At 45.1% G+C, this 20,112-nt stretch overlaps 1 protein-coding gene across 1 annotated transcript in view; it reads right to left on the reverse strand.

Moving 5' to 3' along the window:
• LOC144770731 (sialic acid-binding Ig-like lectin 10) overlaps positions 1 to 20,112 on the reverse strand; it is a 448,268-nt gene that overhangs the window by 164,000 nt on the left and 264,156 nt on the right. The window lies entirely within an intron of this gene.

The following is a 20,112-nucleotide window of genomic DNA, read 5'->3' on the forward strand; positions in this document are numbered from 1 at the left end:
ACTGAAGCCACCCACGTTTTCAAGCAATAATCATTTGATTAAAAACCTTGAGTCTAATTTACAATATGGTGGCCCTGAGATATGGCACATTTCTGTCCGCTCTCACAGGGCTGGTGCAAAAAAGGTTGTCATGCTCTAACACGGCAGTGTTGATATTTAATTGTTTTGGTGAAGGATTGGATTGGAAAACAACTGTTGTGCCACCCCTGGGGAGGTGCGACTTTTGATGCTTTCCCAGCATGTTGTATGTCTGGGAATGTGTCAAATGCCAGGGGGTGTTACATGGGACCATCCACTGTAACGCCCATGGCAAGCCTCCCGAGGCAGTGTGAGTTATCGCAGCTACACAGTTTTACTTTACACTATGCATAGCTGCCAAGGTTTCGGATTGCTATGTGTGACATCTTCTTAATTTCAGTGTAAGTATGAGTGACATTTCAAGGACTATGAGTGACACTATCGCGAGCAAACTCATGCAGTGAGGATGAGGGAGATATAAATATCAGAAATTAAGCCCATGTGAGCAACAAGGAACTCTAAGTCGAGTCACATCATAAACCAGGACCTGTAATACTGAGCTGTGCGCCGTGGTCCTGCATTCTGCCCACTACCTGCCAAGCCCTGCTGGTGGCACCATCACACCAGTCGCAGCCTGTCACACAGAGCTACACGACAGGCTCTTCTGACTCAGTGATGCTTGGCGTGCTCAGAAGTTACATTGGCAAGCACCACAGTGGCTCTCATAGTCACCTGACCCAAAACGAGTTAGTGAGAGCGACTTCTAACACAGCTTACTGTCAGTGAGAAGACAGACTGCTGTGCGATGTATGTATATATATGTATGTATATATATATATATATACTCCATGCAAAACGGCCCTGTAACAAAAACGGCCCCCAGGGCCCAAAACCGGCCCCCACCCTTGCGGCGCACCGGGGGATTGCCCGGTGCCCGCAAGGGCCAGTCGGGGCCTGATGGGGTGGCTCAGCAACTCCAACGGTTGCCGCTGACCGTCTTGGGATCTGCTGAGCCGCCAGTCGCCTATGGGGCTTATTTACAAGCCCCCTTAAGCACAATTGCACTGCAGGAGCATCACTATTGAGACTCTCTGGAAGCGCAGTGTGCAGACACATAACTACGAGGCCACAAAAAAGCACTTTGCATGGCTTTTCATGGCTTCATAGATATGGAGGAAGGTAAAGCAGTGCAAGTTGTTGCCTTGCCGTACACTGTGTCAAAGAGGTGTTCCATGGGAGCTACAGCCAGTAGCAGCCGGTGGCGGGAGTACTGACAGGCAGTGACGTGGGGCGGGGCAGGGTGGGGAGTACTAAACTACGGAATACGGCCAAATAGAGGTAAGTAAACATATAAATAATAAAATGAATTTTGTTGCACACTGCATCGCCAAATGTGATGCAGTGCGTGCAACGAAATCCTTTCATTTATATGTTTACTTACCTCTATTTGGTCGTATTCAATAATTTACTTTCCCCGCGCTGGCCCTCCCCCGCCCCACGTCACTGCCCGGCAGCACTGCCACCCACGGCTGCTACTGGTTGCAGCCATGGACCTTGACGCTGCCCCAGATTTACGATATCAGGTAAACCAGCGGCAGCGCCCAAACCTTGCATCTTCCTAGAACAGGTGTGATGAGAAATGCTTACATTTCTCCTCATTTTGTTCAAGAAGCACTGTTGCAAAGTCATCCTTGTGCCCTGTGCACCCCCATTTTTTTTCTGACTGGTATTGGTGGCAACTGACTCAGACTTTATCCTGGGCTCTGCTACACATACATACAGGAGGGTACACTATATATTAGGGTATGCTTATAATTGGCAGGACCTACCCTATAACTCCCTAGTAGATATTAGGGCAGGGAGATTGAAACTGCCTTTAAGTCCCTAGTATATAAAATGGCATGGCAGTTTAGAGGCCTGCCGCCCTTTTCTCACTCACATGTGAGGTCATTTTAAAAGCAGCCCTGCGCTGCAGTACTGCTTTTAAAGGTAAATTGTGATTAAACTCGGATTGGTGTAAGCGTACTTACAAATTGATAAACTACAATATTTTGTCATGCTAGGTACTCCCAGGGTCTTCCCTAGGTGTCCCAAGAGTGGGGGGTTAGGTCATTATAAGGAGGCTCCTTAGAAATGATGTTTAATATGCCCTGTGGATATAGAAATTGCAAAATTTTATTTCTCCATTTTAGTAAAGTGCCTTTCAAAATTGGATGTGGTGGTAGGAGACCTAGGGTTTGAGGATCTGAATTATTATTACATATTCACGACCCCTAAAGTCTCTCCTAGGTATTCCAGGGGTGGGGGTCATATAGCTATGAGAAGGGTTCTTTATAAAAGATGTTTTATAAGCCCATGTGTTGGAGAAATTGCACATTTCAGATCCCCAGCCACATACGTTAACATGGCAATAATTTATTAATGCATAACTATTGCTAGGGATTTCCAGAAATAATTTTTAGGGACTTAGGAGAATGGTATTTATAAATCCAACAATATACTATTGGTAAATTTATTCAATTAAATTACATTATCTTTATTCGGATATAAAATATCCATAAAAGCACAGTGCAAAATACCAGCACAAACATACATTAAAAATCAGTACATAGTTGAGACAATAAATACGTGACTTAAAACAATAAATACACAGGAACATAATCATTGTGCAAAACAGTTCATCATAGGTTTATGACTTGATCAAAACCGATAACAAAGTGTTTCATAGAATGTAACAGCATAATGTAATAAGGTGCAAATAGTTTAAAGGATAGCAGCAAAGTAATATAAAAACACACATTTGATCAAAACCGATAACAAGGTGTTTCATAGAATGTAACAGCATAATGTAATAAAGTGCAAATAGTTTAACGGATAGCAGCAGAGTAATATAAAAACACAGTCCATTTTAAGTAGCATAGTACAATAAAATGCATCTAATTAGACTATGAGATCCACATAGAGGCAAATGATGGGAAAAGGTGCAATCAGGACTACTTATGCAGTGCTCATGGAGGCGCAGGAACGAATAGCTGTTTTCAGAAAAGTGCTAATGCGTAAAGTTAAAATTTCCACGTTAAGCTTAAGAATATCCCTATAAGCTACCTTAAAGTCAGTAATGGCCGAAGCCTTAGAGAAGGGAATCAACAGTGGTTTACTATATATTTGGTAAAAGTTACAAAAGAATAGAAAATGTAACATAGATTGATTACCACAATTAACGCAGGGACAGGGCATTTGCTCAAGATTGATGTTAAAGTCTAAAGGGAAGCACAGTGGGTATTTTAGAGGGCCGGCCCTAAGGTGAAAGAGCAAGCTACAATCCCTATAATTTCTCTAGTTCACGTGGCTGCCGGATTTTGCCGTACTTTTAACCAAAATATAGCCGGGTGGGACCTAATGTAGTCTTCTATGTAAGACAATTTTAACTCCTGGTGGTAGACAAAGGATGAGGAAGAGATCGGTGCCCCCAAAATTCTCCGGCAGAATCTGTTTTCTTCTACCTGAATGCTGTTGCAATTTGTATGGCCCCAAACTTCAGCTCCATATGTTGCGGTGGGTATACACTGAGTTTTATATATTTTCAATAGGGATAACACTACCTCAGTTCTTCTGGGTTCGGGGAGGCACAAGATTGAATTAACAGCCTTTAGAAATTTGCTCAGACTATGTACCAAATGAGCTGCCCAAGAACCGTTGTATAAAAATACTAAACCCAAATATGAGAAAGTGCGTTGCAATTTTTCAGAGCCAGAGAGTGTTTTTTGGGGCCACAACTCATTAAAAATTATTTTTTTTATTTTTTTACAGAAATCTAAAGTATTAGGGGTGCGGCCCATTAGGACCGCATCGTCCGCATACAATAGGGTGGGTAGTTTGTTACCATTGATCATCGGGACGTCTGTGGCCAGTTTAGACAATTAGCCCATTATGCAACTCGATGTATAGAAAAAAAGCAGTGGGGCCAGCACGTACCCCTGCCTGACCCCTCTGCCGATAACAATGTTCCCAGTCTAGCGTGTCCAGATGTCTCAATAGGAGCTACAGGTTTCTATGTGATTCACAGCTGTAGTTGTCTTGCTGCCGTTGTTGTAGATCTTGCTGTTTCTATTCATGCACTTCTGCTAGACACGCAAGTGGAAGGGACTGGTAGTAACTGTGACAGAGTGGAGGAGAGCAGCTGCGGGAGCAACAAGTAGAGAAGACCAGCAGCGGGAGCTGCGTGCAGAGGACAGCAGCTGCGGGAGCCGCAAGCGGAGCTGAGCAGTTACGGTAGCCGTGAAGGGAGGCAAGCAGCTGCGGGAGCTGTGAGTGGCGAGCGGCCTCTTGAGCATTTCTCCCCTTCTCGGTACGCGGCGGGAGTCGCGAGCACCACCACTCCTGTAGAGATCGGGGGAGCGGTCTCTTTATTCCATGTTGTTTTACTCCTTCTTGATGGGCGGCAGGAGCCACAAGCACCGCATCAGCCCCGGAAACCCATTGATGCAGTCTCTTTCCCAATAAACCAAGCAGGAGCTGCGAGCACAGCAAACGCTTCCCCCCAACACCGTAGAAGTGTCCCCTTGTTTGCTTTTGGTAATTACGCATTGGTAGTGCATGGTAGGACCCACAGGCACTACTCCAAAACACGACAGACTGCAGCAGCTGAGCCTTGTTTCATATCCTTTCTTTTTGGAGCACTACAAATATTTTCATATTACAGGAGCTGTCCTTTGTTTGTTTCACTGTTCTGGTTGGTGTGCGGCAGGAGCCAGGAGCCCCTTAAAGACTTTCATACCGCAGGAGCGGTTCTTTGTTTGTTTTTCTTAGCCTTGCCACATCTCACTGGACTAGGAAGACATCCGGAATATACCTCGCACCAGAACAATTCCCCAAGATACCACAATTCCATTCAGCCTGACCTGGGACTTCCCCCAGCAACCCCCAGAGGTTAACGAGAGTAGATATGGTCTAACTGTCCCCTCCATCTCGGATCAAGAAACCCCCTTCTGTTACCTGTATGCCGATAAGATCATCCAGCTTCCCTGCTAGGTCTTAGAGTACAGACACCAGCTTTACTCAAACTCCAAACCCCAAGGAGCAAGTCCTAGTTCAATACATCGGTGATACCATATAGCCACTGACAACCAAGCACCCCGACTGAAGAATGACAACAAAAAAAGTCACTCAGCATCAAGAAAACACACCCATAAATTAATTGCCCCCGTCTAAAGTATCACCCAAAATTCTAAGGAGTGCACAGAACGTAGTCCCAGACAAATAGTTCCTATTTAAAATCCCCATCAGCAGGTATTATAGCCCAATTTTTATAAAAACGTCCTTCCAATGACGAGTACCCCTGTCCCGACAGACTGACTAGGAAGGGCCAAGGCCAGTAATGGAATGAACCACACTACAGGGAGCCTTTCCAACAACAAGTTCCATGCATCACAAGAACACAGTAAAAACATTGGAAGCACAAACATCGAAAGACGTAGGTCTCAATCTTGCTCTGACACGCAAGTGACCCACCTGTTGACACCACTGTATTACCTCGAAGAAACAATGAGAAGGGAGTGACAGCCCAAATACACTGTCATCAACAGTTTATCCATCAGTCCCCTGTTCAGTCACTGCTCCTTGAACCCACAGGATCCTGTCCAAATAAGACAGGAGAGTCAGAGCGGCTACAGAACTTGGGATACTTAGCACCGGTATTCTTCAAAATCTGGAATCAAAGATACAAAGTACACTGGAGCTCAGCACAAAACTCTTCAGATTGACCAATGGAACCCGGTGCTCCTCCTCCCCACACAAAGTGCTCTGAGACATAGTCCTTACGATAGCAGTTTCATTAACGACCCAGGAGCAATCTCATCCGGTGAAACAGTCCATACCATGGCCAGGGCATTGCTCTGGCAATCAAACAAAATGGAGTTGCAAATCGACATTCTATCCACCATTGCCCAACGTCTAGTGGAATTGAGCAACAAGGTGGACTTCATAGAGACCAAGCTCAATGATAATAAGATTAACCGGCTTTGCACCTGTTTGTGTGCAGCTCTCATGGATACATGGGCAACACTTCCAGGAATCTTAAAAGATTTTTTAGTCTCATTAAAAGCTCAAACAGGATGGACGGTGGGCCCAATGAACAATAGTAGCACCTATCTCAAACCTTGACAGCCCTTTGGGTAACTCAGCTGGAATCAGTGCGGGTAATTCTATAACAAAGCCCAATACTCAAGGACTTTTAGTATCCACTAAACTTTGACAGTCCACCCAGTTGCAATCCTAGCTCACAAATCTTAAATCCAGGGAGGCACATTTAGGGCAACGCCTCCAGCCACGAGAAAAAGGCCAATAAATCAAAAAAACTCTCCTATTACCAACTCATATTAAAAATTCACAAATTGACAAAGACAAAACACAGCTCTATCTGACCTTCACCAAAAGCCACATCTCAAGCAACTCAATTTCCATAGCACCAACTTCTTTGGTCGCTATAAAAGAGACCAACAGACCTGTACAGCCATTTCCCCGAACGGGGGTCTCACACAGTCCATCAGGTCTGGCAACAAAAGCACAAGTACTTCGTTCACCAAACATCATAAAGGTAGAGCAGAGAAGACTAGTATGTTCAACCAAGGAACAAGGACCCGACACCGGGGACAACACATTTCAGGGACTCATACCCTCTGGCTCCCAGTGACTCAGCGATCAATTAGCTCAACCATTTCAAAGCCCGATCCACCCACCAGAACCACGCCAAGGGGACACTGGCCCAAGCCGCAACGTAAGTATTGTACAGACGGATCTAAGTATCCAGCCTAAAGCAAACCAAGTCAGTAAAACTACGTATGAGGTAATCCTTACCCCTAGACACTTCATCAAAGGTCAACATGACATCCTAAATAGGGGCAACGTACTCGGCCAATTTAAGCATATCCCGACTCTAACCAAAACACACTCAAACAACATAGTCTGGGTTAAGTTCCTGAGCCTTTCCAGTGACTCTCATGGGGAATCAACCTCAATAGGGCTGAGTCGCCACGCCCAGGTGGGGCTTACACCAGAAGAAACTACACAAATGGCTGATTGATGTATTGACATAGCTTTCCCCATACCCGAGAAATACCCACAGGTATTAGCATTACCGCCAACGAATGAGGTTAACTTGGTTTTCACGGGGGACAGTGAGCAATCAGCCAGGGAAAAGCTCAGGCGAGGAGCCAAGACCTTACAACGCCTAAAGGATAACAAGCACACTTGACCAAAGGTCAGTCCACTACAGTGGGATAAAGCATAGCGCCAACCAAAGGCACTCGGACTAGTCCTGGAGGCCAGCCCCACGATGGCACTTCTAACATAATAAAGGCCGCTCGTCACCTGAACAAGAACAGAACACCGGGAAACAACACATATCTATCCATCATATCCTGGAACGTTGCTGGTCTAAAAAGATTGCTTGGCTGCAATGCACATTTATGTACCTTCAAGCAAATGACATCCTGTGCCTACAAGAGACGTGGGCCAATGAACCCCTAATTCTCCCAGGTTTTTACGAATTTCACGCTGCAGCCATAAAACGCAACAGCTTTGGGAGAGCATCTGGTGGGCTCTCAATTTTTATTAATCAAGTCCGCAAAATAGAGGCAACATCATTAACACACACTCACAATTTGCAAGCAGTACTGGTCTGCGGATTCAAAAGTAATAACATCTCAATCCGTCTTTTGATAATTAATTGCTATGTCAACCCCGCCACTCAGCAAAAAAAGCAAGTACTAAAAACATAGACAATAAAAATGGACCATCTCATAAACAAACATGCCTCACACTTTCCAATCATTGTCGAGGACATGAACACCAGGGAGTTGGGGCACGCAAAAACGGAACATTTGAACAAAATAGAATCGGCTCCTCTGCAGCGGCTCCCTTTTTTGCAAAATATGGTTTGCGTCCACACCATCAAAAAAGCTGCGGACCCTCTCTGGCATCTTCTTCCCACCTTCAGGGATAAGTCAACAATTGATTGCATCTTTATCTCAGATAACCTGTTAACTTATTTTAACAACTTTGAATTGGGAAACAGGGACGTGAGTGACCATAGACCACTGAGGGTCTCTCTTGAGCTAAACGGGAAACCGGCAAAACAACAGGAAACATTGGGTGCTTCAACCGGAGAAGTGCACCATGAACTTTAGAGCAGAATAAATCTAGGTCCAAAACTCTTGGAGTAGATCGTACACAAAAAGTCGAGCACCACAGACAGAAGCACTGCATCCCCTTAGCGCTCTGGAAAGCACTCCTTGATGAACTAAAAACCGTTCTTGGACGAGTTACTGGAAGCCCTAAAGCACAGGACTCCTGTTCCCAATGCCTACCAACACAATTAAAACCAAAGGCACTAGCGCAAACCAAGCGGAGCCTTTCAAAAGTCTTGAAGGCTAGAAGAATAGGAGGCACAAATCCCCATGCATTGGAAATAAAAGTGCTTCGTATGGAACACAGGAAGAACATATGGTAAACATGATAAAAGAAAATCGAGGCTGAGTGACAGAAAATATTTAACCTTCTCAAAGAAAATAGTTACATCCAACTTTGGAGACATATTAAGCAACAGAGCCACACCGGTCAGAGCAAGGAAAATGGGGTGGCAGCCTCTGAGTGGGTCAAATACGCAAAGCAACTGTATACAACACAGGAGAACACGACTGATATCCAAATACAACAAACTGCCCCAGTAATCCATAAAGATGGCAAAATATCTGTTATCACTAAGGTCGAGATAATCAACCTGATTAAAAAAATGTGGTCAGATGGTGCGCCGGGTGTCAATGGAGTCCCAGCATCAGTGCGTAAATCTTCTCACGGATTTTGGGCGGATCAGTTAACACCACTTTTTAAGTACGCATTTGCCACCTCTATCATTCCATGCTTGTGTAAAGGCTCAATACTCTTTCCGATTCACAAAAAAGGGGACCGCACGAAATGTGAAAATTACCGGCTTATCGCTCTATTAGATATAGAACCAAAAGCATATGCCAGATTACTGTTGAAGGAACTAGAAACCTGGGCAAAAGATCATAACATCCTTCCTTTCTTCCAATCTGGTTTCAGGCCCCAAAGCTCCACCATAGCCAACATTCTAGTACTGGGACACTTGTCAATACGTGCGACCCAGCCATCACAACTACCTTTGTTTTGCTGCCTTGTGGATTACAGTGCAGCCTTTGACCGAGTCGACCGTGGGAAGCTATGGAAAAAACATAACTGGGGCATTCCTCAAAAGCTGTTAAAGGTAATGATTGACCTTTATGAGGGACCGGGTGTGTATTGAAACCAGCCAAACGTCCGTAACAACGAAGGTTCCAACCAACAATGACCTCAAACAAGGGTGCATTCTTGCCCTTTTACTTTTTAATATCTATACAGAGAAGTGTGGCTCAATGGTTAGATCGGCAGACCCTGATGCAGAGGTCTAGCCCAGGACCAGGGTTCAATTTGCCGCCTCGGCGGGTCTTGGGCTCAAAATTCCACGGACCTGATAATTCTCACCTCGGTGCCTATTCCAATCATGGAGTCCCACTCTGCAACTCTGGGCAATAGCTTGCTTAATCTCCACAACAGCCCCCACAACGCTAAGAATGCCTGGCCTCCACCTTTGGGGTGCCCAGGAGTGGACACCTCACAGGGAAAGCCAGGATGGGTTCCACAGCGGTATTCGTACAAGTGCCTTGAGACCCTTGCGGGTGAGTAGTGCGCTATACAAGTATCCATTTACATTTACATTTACAATTACAATTTACAATTTACAATTTACATACAGCCGATCTGGGGAAAGCCCTGGAGGGGGCAAATCTACTAACACCAAGGCTGGAGAAGTGCGGCTCCAAATTCTCCAATATGCCAATGACATAGTTATAATGGATCACACTAAGACAGGACTACAGAAAGACTTAGAAGCGCTGCCCAGATTTAATCAAAGGAACAATCTCTTGCTGAATCATGAGGAGAAGACCAGGATAAGAATCTTTGGGAGGTACCATCGAAAGAAGACAGCACAATGCTGCCTAGGTGACCTGCAAATTAGAACATGCTATCGGAAGGGGCCAAACCCTCAGCCCATCTGAAATATTATGAAGTAAGGGGGTCAGTATTATCTGTAGTTTGAGAAATCTCAATCAAAGACTACACAGTCCGAATGCAGAACCTATCCTGAAAATCTTAAAAGCAAAATTAGTGCCCCCGCTTAACTACGGCCATCTAGTCTTCCCTGGTGCCCTCAATAAGTTCCTTATGAGGCTCCAAATCTCCGTATACCGGAAGGTACTAGGCATCCCAAGACAGGCCGGAAAAGCAAGAGTAAAGTTGGAGCTGGGACTTTTCCATCTGGCCATTACCTTCTATGGGGACATATTGAAATATTACATTAGCACCTTGCGAGCTGCAGCAAAATCTCTGAAAGCGCAAATTAAAACAATCTTCTAAGATGGTGGATCCCCATGGCAGGTGCAGTTGGCAGCAACCACAAAACTGTTAGAAATAGACGTGCAACATTTCCATAACTTAAACATTCCTGTTGCTGCATGGAAAAGATCAGTGCAAACACATGCCAAGAAAATATCCCATGAAAGAGATCTGGGAAGCTTACACCATCAATCCAATCTTTAATCACTGGACACCTCCTAAATAGTGGGAAAACCACAGCCCTATTTCGAGCAAGCACTGACAGTCCCGGCCTGGAAAAAAATCACCTACATGAGACTGCTTGCATTGCCCATCGTGGACTTTAACCAAGTTGGGCCCGGAAGGAAAATTCTACCGCATGTCGACTTTGTAATTACCAGCGTGAATCCTGGCTCCATCTGCTGTGCTGTTGCCCTAAGTTAGCCAACGAGAGGCACCGACTGGTTCTTCCTATTTGCAGATCCTATGGTCTTGTATGATGCAGAGAAGTCTCAGACTTGTGTTTCTCTGCTAAAACAGCTCAAACAGTCGCGCGGCTGGGGAAATTTTCAGAATCAATCCGGGCTGCACTGATGCAGAAAACAGAGTTACAAAAAGAAACCAGTCGGCTATCAAGCAAGAGAGTCTTTGACAAAACTCCCCTCTAAGTCTAATGCATTTGCACTTTACAGCCAGTTTGATTATCAGTATTTCAGGTTTTAAGCCCTACCAGTTTGTAGTAACATGCGTGGGATTTTAAATATTTTCTTTTTATTAACAATAATTAAACAATAAAGCTTAATACTAATACAGGTTTCTATGAGCTATAAAATGCTCAATCTTTATAAATGCAAATCACCGGTTCCCTACATTTGGTTTTTGTTAGTTCAGTTGTCATTTTACAGACAGAAATATTTCCTATTGTTATAAATTATTGTTGGATTTTTATTGTGCATTGTGTCTTAATTATTCACTGAATTGGTGTTTTTAAATGCTTAACATAACTATCTCTTAAGTTAAGTCTGACTGCTTTCAGTCAAACTACTAAGGGTTGAGAGTAGGAATCATTTATTGAGACCTGTACTGAGTCCTAGATTATGTTAGTGGCCTTATTGTCAGTTGTAAATACACATTTACCACTACTAATAAACCACTTTATAGCAAGCACACATAGAATGAGGAAAACACCTCTAGTGATTTTTTGTGTGCAGTTAGGTGTTCCTGCACAACAACAACCAAGGCAATCATGGCAACAATGCAGGCACCCTTGCATTATGGTGCAAGGGTACCTGCGTTGAAGCTTGGCTGCAAATTGTGCGCCGGCGTTGGCTGAAAGGACAGAAATCCACCATATCTTGTAAATACTGTACATTCATGCCCTTTCAAATTTGTGTAGAGTAGCACAGAAAAATGTCTCTGGGCATTGTATCCTACTTTTCCCAAGTTTCTCCAATGGCTTCGGTGTGCTTGCCTCCTGTTGGAAGTCTTAGGGCCATCAAAGTCTTCACCTGCGTCACCCTGGAACTCCACCGTTGAGAGTTTTGACTTGACGTGTGGTGCCAATTCCAGTTCTTGGCCCTTGGATGTTGTTTTGCTGCTGAAAGCCTTCAAAATTGATGCATCGCTCTGCCAGCTCCTCTTTTTCTGACTCAGCACCGTCATGCGTGAAAAGTTTCCATGCACTGGTGCCCTGTGGCCAAAGAAATCGATGAGGCGGCTGTCTGTGGCTGAAGAAACTGCCACAGCCCGAGTTCAGTGCCCGAATCTCAGATGTCTGAGACCGCCACGCTGAATCTGACTCAGACCCTGTTGTGTAGCATCAACGCATCACCGGTCAGCAGCTGGGTAAATTGACGCAGCAGCAGTTTTGCCACCACCATGTTGACTCCAGAACACTCGGTTTCCAGGCATTGCACCTTTGTGGCAAGATTTTCACAGCATCCCCCGCAGACCAGAATAGTCTTCGGATTTTGACACATCACTTCTCCTTACAGTTCAATACCAATGCAACACTTCTCCTGTGTGCGGCAGAACTTCACCAGGGTCTCAAGAACCAATGCATCCCTCTGTTTTCCGATGCTTCCCTCCTCTGTGTCTGATTTTCCTTGTAGATTTCGATGCATCAAAGGTACTTTGTTCTAGAATCACCGAATCCATAGAGTTCTATGGACAGAATTGTTTAAACCTTTAAAAAGTGATATTTCGATCTCTGCATATTATTTCTCTGCCATTTTGGTCTTGTTTGTTTTAGACAAATATTGTTTAAGTGATGTGGTGTCCATTTGCAGCATTTTCATTGTGTTACTGTGAGTGTTGGGTACAAATACTTTAACACTGCCTCTGAGATGAGCAGGGGTCATCTTGGGTGTGTAACTCCCTCACCCTGACTAGAAGGAAGGGTCCATGCTGGGACAGGGTGCATACCAGTGCCAACTAGAGAAACCCATTTCTAACAAGCAGCATTTACCCAAATGTCTCAATTCAGTGAAGATAACTCCATACTTTCAGACAACCATCTGACAGGAGGAGGCACAGAATTTGCCCACATCGCCATTTGGGATGAACTTGAAAATACAGTAGAGCGCAACGGGGTTGCTGCACTACTTCCCTTGGCCCTCTCAGCTGCTTTTGACACAATTGACCATGACACTCTAATGCAAAGACTCTATGAAGCAGGCAAAGAGGTTACTGCTGTCGACTAGCATGCATCCTACCTTCAAAACAGAACAAATGTCATCCATACTCCTACTTTCTTATCCAAATTGTACTTTCCAAAACCAGGGATCCCTCAGGCTCTATTATCTCCCCCCATGTATTTCAACATCTACACTAAGTCATTACAGGCAATGATCAATTAATTTTACCTCACATACTATAAGTATGCAGATACACAAATACTCCTTAAGGTGGAAAGACGGATGTATGACGTTACCACGCGAGTCAGTACAATGCATGCCGTTACATTGTAGTAGTTACAACGACTGCGATGTTACCAGGCTATGCCATTACAACGCAAGTCTTTACATCAACTTGCGCTAGATGGCATGCTAACATTAGAAACGTGTATATTTACTATTCCAACTCCAGCCCACTTAACAGTAGGCAAGGTGTTGGGATAGTAAGCTACACTATTTGTAATGTTAGCACGCCATCTAGTGCAAGTTGATGTAAAGACTTGCGTTGTAATGACAAAGCGTGGTAACATCGCGGTAGTTGTAACAACCATGATGTAACAGCATCACGGTTTACTGACTGCGATGTTAAGGATGTTTACCCCCAAAGACGTTGGAAATTCAAAAATCTTCAGTTGCCTCAGTGCTATTGATCAGTTGATGATATGGTGCCATCTCAAATGGAATGCCTCCAAAATTGAAATATTCAAATGTTGCAATTGGAAAAAATGATGACCCACTCTGTACCTGGCCTAATGATTTGGGACCACCACCTAAAGTATCTATGGAAGTAAGAAACCTTGGAATTACCATGAACACCAAGTTCTCAATGAATGCCCAAGTGGGTAAATTTGCAAGATCAACTTCATTACCATGAAAACTCAGCTATGCATCTTCCCCCACCTAGGATTCCCACAGAAGACCCAGGCAACTATCTCTCCCTTGTTCTATCTAAACTGGATTATGCCAATGGGCTCTACCATGGGTCATCTTAATCAAAGATGAAAAGACTAAAACTGATTCAGAACTGCCAAACTACTCCTACATGTAAAGCCACACACCCACATCTCCCCTGCCTTAGGGCCCTATATTGGTTACCTATTGCCAGAAGATCCACCTACAAGCTGCTTTGAATGACACACTAAGCATACCTAGAACACAACCACTTTTTATCAGGAAAACATTAACAAATTCATTTAACAAAGGAACCACCAATCACAACTGGCACGGCGCCTCAGAGTCCCATCATACACGAATAAAAACATGGTATTTTTTTATTTATTTTTTAAAGGTTTTATATAGCGCTGGCTAGACCCGGAGGTATCAGAGCGCTTTACATTAGCATCAGATCATAGTTACCGGTTACAGTGTTACAAAGATTACACAGTTATTAGAGCATGGCAACATAGTTACTTGTAAGGTCAAGATAAACTATAAGCACAAATACGAAAGGGGGAAAGCAAGGAAGGGGAAAGATTCAGGGGAGTGGGGCAGGAGCTGGGGAAGTAGACAGGTAATGAAGGCGGGAAAGAGGAGGGGAGGTTGAAGGACACCGCATGGAAAGAGGAGGGGAAGGGCGACAGGGACACAAACCGGTAGACGAGTCAAAGCAACGTCCAAAGTCCAGTAAACTGATCCCATGGGAAGTGGTGTCACTTCCCTATCTCTGTTGCGGGAGGCTCCCTTTACTCAGTGGACTCTCTCAGAGGGGTCTCTGAGACTCCAAGGCCTACATACTGGATCCTTCCCCAAAAAGGGAAGAGGGAGTGCTTTGGCAAGGGGTGCCATACCATACCTCAGCTGTGAGTGGCTCCCATGGCGCAGTGGACTCTCTCAGCGGGTACGCTGAGACTCCAGAGTATAAATATTGGATCTTTCCCCAACAAGGGGAGAAGGAGTGCTTAGTCAAAGGGCACAAAGGACAGGGGGCTAGGCAGACTAGCAGGTAAAGTGAGAGATTCAGGGGAGAGTGGACCGGAGCTAGGAGCTAGGAGCTAGGGAGGTAGACAAAGGGAGAAAGAGTACTAAATGGGAACACATTTAATTAATGAGTTATTATATAGCGCTGGCTAGACCGGATGGAATCAGAGCGCTTTACATGAGGGACTATAATGTTAAAAATTACATCAGTTAACAGTGACATACGTATCAAGAAAAGCATTTAAAGAACATAGGGGACAAGGTGAATGGAGCAGGGAGGGCAAGGGGATAGGGTAAAGGGGTAGGAGGAAGACAGGACGTAGAGATGAGGGGAAAATAGTTACAAAAGATACCAAAAAAAACTTTTAGGAGCATAGAACAAAATAAAAATGGGGTGAGGAATGGAAAGGGGATGAGGGCATAAGGGGTAATGTATAGATACAGCGGAGAGACAAATGGAAAGTTTGTCCAAGGTCCGACTGGGTAGGTGACAGCCGAAGGGGAATCCGCGACCCATCTCCTCTTAAGCTATCAGGTAGCTCCTCCGGGCAACGGTCAAATGGCGAGGTCTCAACAGAAAAACATTAATGGGCAAGAGGGCGAGAAGAAGGGAGTGTAGAGGGGGAAGGGGGTGGGGTGAAAGGGTATGAGGGGGGAAACGACAGACAGAGGAAAGTCTGCCCAAAATCCGGCTGGGTAGGTGACGGCCGAGGGGGAATCCACAACCCATTTCCTCTACAGCTAACAGGTAGCTCCACCGGACATCGGTCAAATAGCAGGGTCTCTACGATTGAGGGAAGGTTCAGAGTACATGTCCAGGAGGGAGAGCAAGATCAAGGTCAGGTGAGGGATGTGGTTAAGCTCAGGATGCTGACTAGTTCTATTGTCCGGGAGCGTTAGAGCATCGTGAGGCTGCCAACTTGAGGTCAGGCAGGGGGGTTGAGACCTTGGTGTTAAGTTCAGTTGGTCCCCAAAATTCACAAAGCATGGGGGGTGTAATCAATGCCCAGAAGCGGCAGGAGGACAGGGCCAGTGTCCGCATGTCTTCAGAGGGGGTGAGTGGCAGGTCTGGCGTGGCGTCTCCAGAGTCATTCTGCAATAATCAGGGAGCCCTCCCGTTCTGCAGCCCCATCGGGCATACTAGCTCCTCGCGTACATAATTACATCAAAGAAGCCGGCAAGACGGACCCCACAATACACATGTAGCTGCCATTTTAGGGTTAGGTCACGGAAATAGAAGTTAGCTGCAAAGTCCATCTTTTAGTTATAACGAATTAAGTGACCTCTTAACATTTTTTGTGTTTTGGAATACCATGCTGCTTGCCGAAAAGTGTTTTGACTCCTTGGCAGAAGGAGTAAGCACTATATCAATACAATTACAATCAAAATTACTGTTTAAATGTCCTTTGTAAATAGAGAATACCAGAAAAGTGAAGGGCCCTATAGGTAATAGTGAGCGCTTTAAACAATATCCTTTATTTGAGAATCCAGCCAAAATTCACTGGTTGCTCCTTCACATCAACAGTGGCAAAAAAGTTTAGATGTTACATTTGAACGCTCATTTCTGAAGGTTTGTAATTCCTGTGAGAGAGGGAAATGTTCATTGATGTCACAGGCCTCATCTGCTGCCATTGTGCCAGGGTTATCAAGATCAGGGACATACATCTTGACCCTGAATAGGGCAGATTATTTAATGCTCTCCGGCCTCCGTACAGGTGATGGCTCCAACTATGCCTGAAACGAATACTCTTGCTTTTAAGGACTGTTTTATATCATGGTACTTCTGTCCCACTATTGCATTTCCCTCAGGATGCTAGGGGGCAGAATAATTCACAGCAACACCCAGGATACCCATAGTATTCCGGTATAATTTAGGAGCAATAACCAGTTCCTGGTCCGAGTGGAATGCCGCCACCTCATATGTACAGATACAGACTTGCAAATCTTTAATAACAGTTTGAGCGTCCGCTAATCACTGTGGCCACATCAATAGAAATTGAGAACAAACATTAGTAGCCAATGAGATAAATATAAATGTATAATCTGTATAGAGTGTTCTACAATGTTCTAAATAGAAACATTGTAATAGCTTGTTAGAAACTAAAGGGGTATCTGTTGCGGGCATGCAATGGTTGAACTTTAAATTTCTTGACAGATATCACAATAAAGGACACATTTCTTAGTCTGTTTATAAAGACCCTGCCACCAGTAGTGTTTCTGTAACACGAAACTGCAGCTGTCACACTCACATGGACAGAATTTGATCCTTTATGAGCAACAATTATTAATTCCAACCTGCAATCCTCATTGGGTATCTGTCTAACACCCACCCTGGGAATGCAGGCTGAGGGAATATTTTATGGACTGACAGGTAGGAGTATTTTGCTAAATAGCCTTTAAATATGGGCTTGCCAATAGCCAAAGCAGTGACCATAGCCATAATGTCATCATCTAGTGTAGTATGTGAATGAGTAATTGCAGCCACTAAAACAGTTAGTTAACAAGTTCCCTGCAACACGTACACCAACACGTTGATGACTGAAGGTCTGAATGACATGAGCCTGTGGCAAATCATCTTTCTGAATTGCCACCTTTCCCCAAAGCAACTTATGCTTTATAGCATTACCTTTAAAATCTCTGAATTTATTCAAGTGCCAATAATGTATATTATCATTTAAGGACTGGATGCAGTAATAGGAATAACACACTATTAGGGGTCCATTAGGATGTCGGGCGGATTGCCTCCGCCAGGGTGGCGGTGGCCACCGCCACCCTGGCGGAGGCAATCCGCACGACAACCACTCTCGTTTTCCCCTCCACCAGATTAGGATGGCGGAGGGGACAGCGGGGGACGGAAAGACCTTCCGCCACTTTAGCGCCGCGGTCGCAAGGCGACCACAGCGATAATAGATTAATATGGTGTTTGGACACCGCCAGCCATATTACGATGGCACAATGTAGGGGCCTTTCCGCGGCGGCAATGCCGCCACGGAAAGGCAGGCGGATATTGCTGCTGGGCCCCCCTGCAGGGCCCCCAGGTTGCCGCCACTGCTGGGGGGGCACATGGGGGGGTACCTATGGTACCCCCCCACATTTACATATGCAAAGCGGCAGGCACCGCGCAGTGCCTGCCGCTTTGCATATGTAAATGCATCAACTTATGTTATGCATTGTGGCGGGCGGTGCAGAGAGCACCGCCCGAATGTAAAACATATAGGATGTGCCCGCCACTGTGGCGGGCACATCCTAATGCCCCCAATGGGACCCCCGCCCTTATGGCGGGCGGTCCCGATCTCCATTAGGGTGGCGGGCCATCCTAATGGACCCCTACGTGTGGGGAATTCTGGATCCATATTCTGGAGTGCTAGAACCAAAGGTTTCAATCCAGCAATCTGAGGAGTACAGTCACCTATAGTTTCTGTATATGTTATTTGTGCCTGACCTACACCATCTTAAATGACACCTTAACTACATCACATGCAGCTGGTTGCTTGGTACCAATCACAGACACCCACCCTGGAGAACAGAGTATCAGGTACTTTGCAGAGACGGTTCTGTAAAATATATGAATCAGGGAAGACCTATCATTTTAAATATTTCTGCCTTTCTCATTAACCCCTTCGATGCTGATGACGGGCTCAGCTCGTCCTCAGCTACGGCGCTCCTGTGCTGATGACGAGCTGAGCTCGTCATGTAACGCGGGTTTTCGAAAAACCTAGCACACAGCGGGAAATCCGCTAGCGTGTAAGGGGTTAAGGAGAGAGTCAATGTATGCCTATGTTGTTCCTTAAGCGCCTTAAGCATAGTGGGTCTCGTTATTTCTTTTCAGGTCACTCTTCAGATGACCTTCTATTCTATATCTTGACTCTGTCCCTTCACCCCCTTCTTTAGCACTTAAGAATTCAGCTCTAGAGGCTTTTAGTGACTTTAGAATAGTATCGATAGACACTTCCTTTTTCTTTTGTTTTTTATAGACCACGGATTACTCAGTGGTTGATCAATAGAATTCGGGGGATTTAATCCGTATGGGTCTTTAAACTGTCCCTCAGGCCCTCCAGTCAGTGTATTTGAATGTCGTGGCAACCCAACTGAATGTGGTGGTGAGAGACTGTGGTGCATCCGGATCAAAATGGGTTCATCCTGGGACATGCGACCTACCTAAACCTGAGACGACTCCACAACAATTTGGCTACCGCAGGGGCACAATCCTACCCACGGCTCAAGAGTACCCTGTGCCAGGCAAATTGAGATATGTAACCCTCATGCCTTGGTATTATGTGTGAGGATGTCAGCCTCAGTGCATTTGTGATTGCACTGTCAAAATGTGCCGGCCTATCTTCCTTCACAGGATGAAAACCTGGGTTATTTGGTTTACTGAAGCCCTACATGCCCAGGCGTGCTCTGAGATCTGCCGACCGTGGGCTTGTCTGTGTCCCTCGAGTTTGGAGAGCGAGGGCTGGGGGCCGCTCGTTTGGCCTCTTGGCAGCCAAACTCTGGAACTCTCTCCCAGCGCATATTCGAGGTATCCCCATCTCTTGATGTTTCGCAAGACCATAAAAACCTGGCTGTTTCCATTATCTGATGTTTAGGCGCTTGTAGGGCTCTTGTTTCTTTCTCTGGTTTCTGGCTGTGCTGGGACACCTCGCCGCTGAGGCAGCCATGCGCACTATAAATCCCTCAATAAATAAATAAATAAATACATAAATAAAGACAGGTGATGCTAGGGTGTTATAGTGGTGGTGACAGGTGTGGAGTATTGGTAATTGTTGTAATTGTGATGATAGTGTTATGGTTGTGACAGCGGTATTGTTGATGAAAGTGGTGGTGTTAGTGGATGATAGCTGTGATAATGTTAGCTGTGATATTCTTGGGAAAGCGTTGGATACCGTAGGGGTAAAGATTACTATTCCAACTCCAGCGAGTGCAACAGTAGGGAAAGGGTTGGATAGCGTAGGGATAAAAATTACTATTCCCACTCCAGAGAGTGCAACAGTAGATAAAGCGTTGGATAGCGTAGGGGTAAAAATTACTATTCTCACTCCAGAGAGTGCAACAGTAAAGAAAGCGTTGG

This window comes from Lissotriton helveticus, chromosome 7, assembly GCF_964261635.1.
Source record: "Lissotriton helveticus chromosome 7, aLisHel1.1, whole genome shotgun sequence".
NCBI lineage: Eukaryota > Metazoa > Chordata > Amphibia > Caudata > Salamandridae > Lissotriton > Lissotriton helveticus.